At 44.6% G+C, this 7,923-nt stretch overlaps 1 long non-coding RNA gene across 1 annotated transcript; it reads left to right on the top strand.

The window, feature by feature from the left end:
* The first annotated feature begins 3,459 nt into the window (after positions 1-3,459).
* Positions 3,460-7,118, top strand: LOC113903975. The gene is made up of 3 exons (XR_003514367.1): positions 3,460-3,637; positions 4,705-4,826; positions 6,984-7,118. It is a non-coding gene; the product is annotated as an uncharacterized LOC113903975 (long non-coding RNA).
* The last annotated feature ends 805 nt before the right edge of the window (positions 7,119-7,923 follow it).

Here is a 7,923-nt window from a genome sequence, read left to right as displayed (position 1 = left end):
TGCAGCCTCTTCTCCAGGTCTTGGGTACAGGTTGTTGGGGCAGGGTTGGGCCATCTGAGGGACAAATAAGGGCTGTACTGAGGTGGAACCGCCCCCATCACCTACTTAATGACTTTGAACAATCTTGAACTCTCCTCTCTCTTTCCTCAAGATGACTTGTCACTTCCTTTAGGAGTGGGCTGGGCAATGCACAGTGGCCCATAACTCTCTCTTCCTTTCTCAGGCAAGACTGAATACTAGGGAGATTTCAGCTGATGCTATCAGGATGGCGCCCCAGTTTCTAAACAAAAACAAATGGAGGCTACTTCCCTTTTGTTGTTCATTCCATTGAGAGGTAGAGCCTTATCTCTTCACCTCTCTGCACTTGAGCCTGGCCAAATGGTTGGCTTTGGCTAATAAGAAAAGTTATGACCAACCTAGACAGCATATTAAAAAGCAGAGACATTACTTTGCCAACAAGGTCCATCTAGTCAAAGCTATGTATCCAGTAGTCATGTATGGATGCGAGAGTTGGACTATAAAGAAAGCTGAGTGCAGAAGAATTGATGCTTTTGAACTGTGGTGTTGGAGGAGACTCTTGAGAGTCCCTTGGACTGCAAGGAGATCCAACCACTCCATCCTAAAGGAGATCAGTCCTGAATATTCATTGGAAGGACTGACGTTGAAGCTGAAACTCCAATACTTTGGCTACCTGATGTGAAGAGCTGACTCATTTGAAAAGACCCTGATGCTGGGAAAGATTGAAGACGACAGAGGATGAGATGGTTGAATGGCATCACCAACACAATGGACATGAGTTTGAATAGACTCTGGGAGTTGGTGATGGACAGGGAGACCTGGCATGCTGAAGTCCGTGGGGTCACAAAGAGTCAGACATGACTGAGCGACTGAACTCAACTGGATGACACATTAGCAAAGGTGACACAAACAGAGGCTTGAAAAGAGCTGTGAATTGGGATCTGCTCTCATTTGCTCCTCTTGGAACCCAGTGGCCAGTGAAAAGCCTGGGGTGGCCTACTGGATGCTGCAGACACGTGTCACAGTTGCCTCTGAGCCATAGTCAACTGCTAGATATGTGATGAAGCCATACATGTTCAGTCAGCTCCTGGCTGAACGGCCAGATGAGCTGAAGCCACATGGGTGTGCTGAGGCAGGACCAGCAGAAGCAGCACCTCGCCGAGCTCAGTTCAAGTTGCCAACACCCAGAATTGTGAACTACCCAGTGATTGTTTTCTTAGCCAAAACACACGTTTTGGGATTGTTACACATCAGTAGTTAACTGACCTATTAATGGAAGGGCAGAAGAGGGAATATAGACCTGATGGAATAAGCATCCACAGCTGATGGACTAAAGAAGATCTAAGGTCTTGAGCAACGACTGAGCGACTTCACTTTCACTTTTCACTTTCATGCATTGGAGAAGGAAATGGCAACCCACTCCAGTGTTCTTGCCTGGAGAATCCCAGGGACGCGGGAGCCTGGTGGGCTGCCGTCTACGGGGTCGCACAGAGTCAGACACGACTGAAACGACTTAACAGATAACAGTTAACAAGGTCTTTTTCAGATACTGAAGTTCTAAGATTCGTTGAGAAGATCTCAATGTCAATAACAAGTAAAAGGCACATAATTTAAATTTACAATTTCAGACCACATCTGCTCTTCCCTCTGTTTTATATTATAAATCTCATAGATACACAATGTGTGACCATAAAGAACTATGACTGATAATCACTGCAGTGATCTCATTACTTACTGCTGCCAAGGCAGGGCCTTTTCTGAGTTGTGGACTTTGTAAATGTTTACTTCACATGATTCATGTCTCAATCTTGGATAAAAGCTATCTGCATCAGAAAAAAATGAGTTGAGACTTACGCATGAATTAATTTTTTAATAAAAAGATATTGAAATCACTTGCACAGTCACACACACCCATAAAAGACTGCAGCCACTGTAACACTAAAGGAAATTACCTCCAGGCTCCCATCCAGGACAATGCAATTTCAGCAACTAAGACAGAAGCCTTGAAAATAAGAGCTAACAATGGAAATGATGACAAATCCATAACACCCATTGCTGAAGAGCCGCAAAGGAAGACCAGAGTGATAACGACACAGTGTGAATTCCAAGTGTTTTTACCTGGCACTGACGGCAAGTGACAGAACCTGCTTTCATAATGACAGTATAATTAAATCATCCATGGTTTATCCAAATGATTTCTGAAAGCCAGGAAAGAAAATAGCGCAATTGGATTTTGGAGAAGATTCCCTTTGGCTGAGGTTTCTGTTTCGTGCCCACAAGTCAGAGATTTCTAATAGATGGGACACGGCCCTGCCCTGGTTTACACATCTGGCATCCACCTTAAGTCACATGTGGGGAGACGCAGGAGAGGGGGAGACGCAGGAGGGAGGCAGATGAAGCTTTGTACATCAGTCACGCTGAGGACTGTGGGTCTACAGCTCTGGGAAAATGTCCTCTTTCAACTCTGCGATCAGTGCTTTCCCCTCCTGCGGCTGTGACACAGTTTTCTCTTTGAAGCACAGAGACATCAGGAGACTGTTGGTGGTTCTCATCTCCATTTACGCTCCCCCTACCCTCCTCCACTTGCCGTCCTCCACACCCCGCCCCCAGCCCACCTCCTGGGCCTCAAAGAGAGTCCTCCTCCAGACACGCATGGCTGACCCATCACGAGGCACGGCCACCCTTACTCATTACAGAACATTCTCTCTTCTTATCTTGCCTTTTTTTAGCCTGAAGGACAAAGACGGAGAGAGGAGTCTTGATTTTCCTTGTTAGTCTGCTCCAGCTGGCAGCCTTGCCAATCTCTAATATCAGTTGTGATGTGACAGTTATTTTTTTTTTAACTCTAGCATCTCATTTTATGCAATTTTATGGGTAACAGGATGGGAATTCAGCTTAGAAAACTTTTGACAAACAATCATTCAACAATAAAAATGAGGACAAAAAGGATGACTATGACAAGCAAAATAAAACAGCCCCTGCTATGCCAAGAATGTACACTAATCATGTGTCCAAGGGACACGCTTCTTATCTGTTTAATAATGACCTGGAACCTCCTTCTCATCACATCTCTCTTGGGCTCTGTAGTCGCCCAAAGCTGACTCATGTCTGAATTTAGAACAGTGGACACCCAGAGCCTCAGACTCTGAGCTTCAGAAGGGACCTCAGTGTGCATTCTGGTTGATTGGGTCCACCGCGTCCCCCACACATGTTGGGAGTTAGAGAAACAAGAATGAAGAGGGTTATGGGTTGAACTGCATCCCCTGAAAAGATGTGTCAAAGCCTTAATCCCCAGCACTTGTGGACGCACCCTTATTTGGAAATAGGGTCTCTGCAGATGTAATCAAGTTTCAGATGAGGTCATTAGGGTGGCCCCAATCCAATACAACTGCTGTCCTTCCCAGAGGAGGAGGGATCCTGGGACAGACACAGGAGAGGAGAACACCATGTAACAGATGGAGGCAGAACGCGAAGGGCTGCAGCTGTGAGCTTAGAGAGCCAAGGACTGCTGGCAACCCATCCAAATCCAGCAAGAGGCAAGGAAAGATGCTCCCCTCCAGGTTTCAGAAGGAGCCTGACCGTGCCAATACCTTGATTTCAGACTTCAGCCTCCAAAATGGTGAGATGAGTGAGACATCTCTGTTGTTTCAAGCCACGTGGTTTGTGACGCTTGTTTCAGCAGCCCTAGCAAATGGATACTTGGAGAAGGAAATGGCAACCCACTCCAGTGTTCTTGCCTGGAGAATCCCAGGGACGGGGAAGCCTGGTGGGCTGCCGTCTCTGGGGTCGCACAGAGTCAGACACGACTGAATCGACTTAGCAGCAGACTTAGCAGCAGGAAATGGATACAGAGAGTTAGGCAAACTGCCCATGATCCCAGGGTGAGTGATGCCTGAGGACACACCAGAGCACAACCCTTGTGAGTCCCACTGCAGAGTCAGTCCACTGTCCTGGCCTTTATTCCTCTGAGGCATCACAGCTGAGTTGTACGCACATGTGTTCTCTTACATCTTGTTTTTGTTCCGGATTTCTATAATTTCCCTCAAACAGACTTCCCTCACCTCTCCCTTTTTTTGTTTTGAAAAACTTGAAACAGAAAAGTTGAAAGAATAACTCAAGGAACACACATATTTCCTACATCTAGACTCACCAACTAACATTTTGCCATGTTTGTTTCTCTCTCTCCATGTTTTGGGAGCCCTTATCTTGAGCCCCTTGAAAGTTGCAGCTCTCAGGACATTTCACACCTAGAATATTTCAGCACCAATCTCCTGAATTCTGAATTCTCCTGACCAAAGACATCCTCCTTCATAACGCTCAGAGGCAAGGAATTTAGCATCAAAAGGATAATCAAACACAGATTATATTAAAGGTTCTCCAATTTGCCCCCAAATGTCTTTTATAGATATTTTTTCCTTCCTCCCCTCCCTTTCCCTCTACTCTCTCTCCTTCCTTCAGTGTCCTTCAGCACCATATCCCCCAGCTGCCAGGTCTCTTTGGTCTCTCTTAATTTATAGCATTTACCCACCTAGGTTTTTTTCCCTTTTTGGTCTGGCTTTCATAATGTTGACATTTTTGAAGAGTCCAAGCCAATTGCCTAACAGAATGTCCCACCATCTGGATTTGTCTGCTTGTTTCCTCATGATCAGATTCAGGTTAACCATTTTCTGGTACGAATATTCCCAGGTGAGGCCATGCACTTTCCACGGCATCTCAGGGAGAACCTCGAGGCAGTCAGTAACTACTGTGGCTGCAGATGCTGGGTTCACTGGTGATGGTGGGGCCCGTCTGGTCTCCCCACTGGAAAGGTACCATTCTTTTCCTGTTGTCATTAATGAATTGTCTGTGGGGGATATTTGAGAGAAGACTTGTCCTTAACTACTTAATACAGTACATCCAGAGTTAACAACAAATGCTGACTTGGTATTAGATGTCACTCCACAACTGAAATGCAATACCTAACACGCCCTGCTTGATTTACCACATGTTTTTCGTTAAGAGTTGAAGGGGGAGTTAAGGTTAAAACTAATCCTCCTTCTTTACAAACCGCCTGCCTACGGAAATCTGATGGTCATTCTCATAGTTTCACCAGCACTTACAATATTATCCAGGTATTGGCCTCAGGCAAGATTTCTGACTACCTAAAATTGACATTGAAAGTTAAGAAGCCATACCCCCTCAAAAGTTAACTATATCAAATAGTTAACTTGTTGCTGCCGCTGCTGCTAAGTTGCTTCAGTTGTGTCCGACTCTGTGCGACCCCATGGATTGCAGCCCACCAGGCTTCATGGACTCTGTGCGACCCCATGGATTGCAGCCCACCAGGCTTCTCCGTCCATAGGATTCTCCAGGCAAGAACACTGGAGTGGGTTGCCATTTCCTTCTCCAATGCATGAAAGCGAAAAGTGAAGTCGATCAGTAGTGCCCAACTCTTCATGACCCCATGGATTTCAGCCTACCAGGCTCCTCCGTCCATGGGATTTTCCAGGCAAGAGTACTGGAGTGGGGTGCCACTGCTTTCTCCCCATTAACTTGTTAGGTAACCTCAATGCTCAAACCTGAAAATTACGTTAGGTAAATGAAAAATTTCTCAGCCCATCAGTATCGCAATAGTCCAAGTATCACGGATAACACAGATCTTACGTGCTTACACTTGGCAGCGTGGTATTTTCCTTGTTGGCTATCACACAGGACACGAACTTGAGAAAGCAGGACAAAAATAGATCTCCAAAGCCATGTCAATCATCTTTGAGAGGTCAAAACTCCTCATGGCTTTAATAGAAAGTTACTGCTGTGATAAGTAGTATAAAAGAAAAACACACCTACGTCTCTGCATGAATATTAAGCAAGGTGATTACGAGACATCAGCCACCAAGGCCACCCTCAGGGACTTCGTAAGCCACTAAAGTTTGGTTCTGCTGTGAATTCCTGTGGAGTTTTTTCTGCAGTGATTTCCCCCCTGGACTGCAGGTGCCATGAGAACAGGGGTTGGTTTGGTCCTGTTTGCCCTCCAGTATTCAGAACAGTGGGCTTCCCCCATGGCTCTGCAGTAAAGAATCTGCCTGCAATGAGGAGCCAGAGGAGACACAGGTTCGATCCCTGGGTCAGGAAGATCCCCTGGAGGAGGGCATGGTAACCCACTCCAGTATTCTTGCCTGGAGAATCCCTTGGACACAGGAGTCTGGTGGGCTACAATCCATAGGGTTGCAAAGAGTCGGACACAACTGAAGCAACTTAGCACGCACACATACTTTCAGCAAGAACAGTATCTGGGTGTCCAACAATTACTGGTTGAATGAAAGAATGACTCAAATAGTGCTCATCAGGTTAGGTCAATTCAACACTTCTAAGGAACCAATGAAACCTCGTGGACCTTTTATTCTCTTTTTTCCCTTAATTTATTTTTAATTGGAGGATAATTGCTTTACAATGTTGTGTTGATTTCTGCCATACAACATCATGAATCAGCTATAAGTATACATGTGTCCTCTCCCCCTTCGTTTTCTTTTAATTACAAAATTTGGTGCTAAGGTGTGGAAAGGGCCCTTTTTAGCTTCTCTATCTCAACTTCCAACAGCTTAGCTGGCCATTTCAGGGTGGACAGCATGCCTCTATGTGCCAGACTGGGTCACAATTCTACCCCTTAAAGCCCATGTTTCTCTCTTTTTTAAAATACAAAATAGGAGCCAGAAAGGACATGGAATATTCCATCATCTCATCCTCTCTTGTGTGTTTATCTCCTTCCAATATATCCATTACTGGGTTGCTAAAGGTCATGGGGAGAGTGAAGCCTGTGGATTATTAATAGAATACATAATTCGCTTAAATAACATTTTTTTTCTCCACATGATTTTGTCTAAAAATATTGTGACATAAAATTTGTATTTATCTCCTTTAACATTTGAGAGTTAGGCAGAATAAATGATCTGCCCTATAAACATAATTTCATTGTTGTTCATGTGCAGATGCTTTAGTTTCAAGGAAGCTGAATCAACCAGCGCACATGGTCACTTGAATCAGGACACTCCAGACACAGAGACGGGAGACAGTGCAGAGCCAAGGACAGAAGGGCCAGGAGAGAGGCTCTCCTCTCGGGAGGAAGTGACAATAATAAAAATTTAAATATAAGAAGAATAGTAATAGTTTGTGCTTATTGCATGCTTATTACTTCTGTTTACAACAGCACTTTGGCTATTATTTCCATTGAAGAGAGGAGAAAATTAAAGCTTAGCAAGGTGGTGACTTGACTGCAGTAATGAGTGAGCAAGAATTTGAATCCTCTGACTTCAGAGCCTCTTACTTCACCACACACAGGGCTGCTTCCAAATGCACAGTAGAAGAGCCTGCTATTTACAAGTGTTGTCTTGCAAATTTTCCGGGAAATCTTTGATCATTTTTTAAAGCATTTTTGCTGGAAGGAATCCTGTAAGATCACTGCCTCAGAGTTCAGATAGGGAAATCCCGATAGTATTCTTCTTAAATCTAATACCTTTTGATATTATTCAGCCCTTTTATCATCTTTGTCATTCTCCTTGAGTCCCTCTAGAAAGATGATACATTCCCTAAAATTATGGATATAGCTCAACTCCTGAGAGGCATCCATTTGCAAATAGATGAAAAGCTTTGCCACTGTAGGTGAGATGAACAAGGTAGACTGACAACGTGGCAGGTTAAACATTCCATTACCACTGACCTGCTCAGACACACAGACACAATGGCTCACTCTCCTGTCCCCTGGTGAAAAATCAGGGGAGAAAAGGGGCCCATATATACAAAGGTTACTTTTTAATCCAATACCTGGAAAGAAGTAGAAGGTTTACAATCATCAAGCTTAATCTTATCTAAACTTCTGAAGATTTTATACAGAGGGGTGAAGGTTGAAGGGATGGGGATGGGAATCCTTCT

This window comes from Bos indicus x Bos taurus, chromosome 14, assembly GCF_003369695.1.
Source record: "Bos indicus x Bos taurus breed Angus x Brahman F1 hybrid chromosome 14, Bos_hybrid_MaternalHap_v2.0, whole genome shotgun sequence".
In the NCBI taxonomy this organism is placed as follows: Eukaryota; Metazoa; Chordata; class Mammalia; order Artiodactyla; family Bovidae; genus Bos; species Bos indicus x Bos taurus.
Note: the sequence above shows the minus strand (reverse complement) of the source record. Positions and strands in the feature narration are given on the sequence as shown.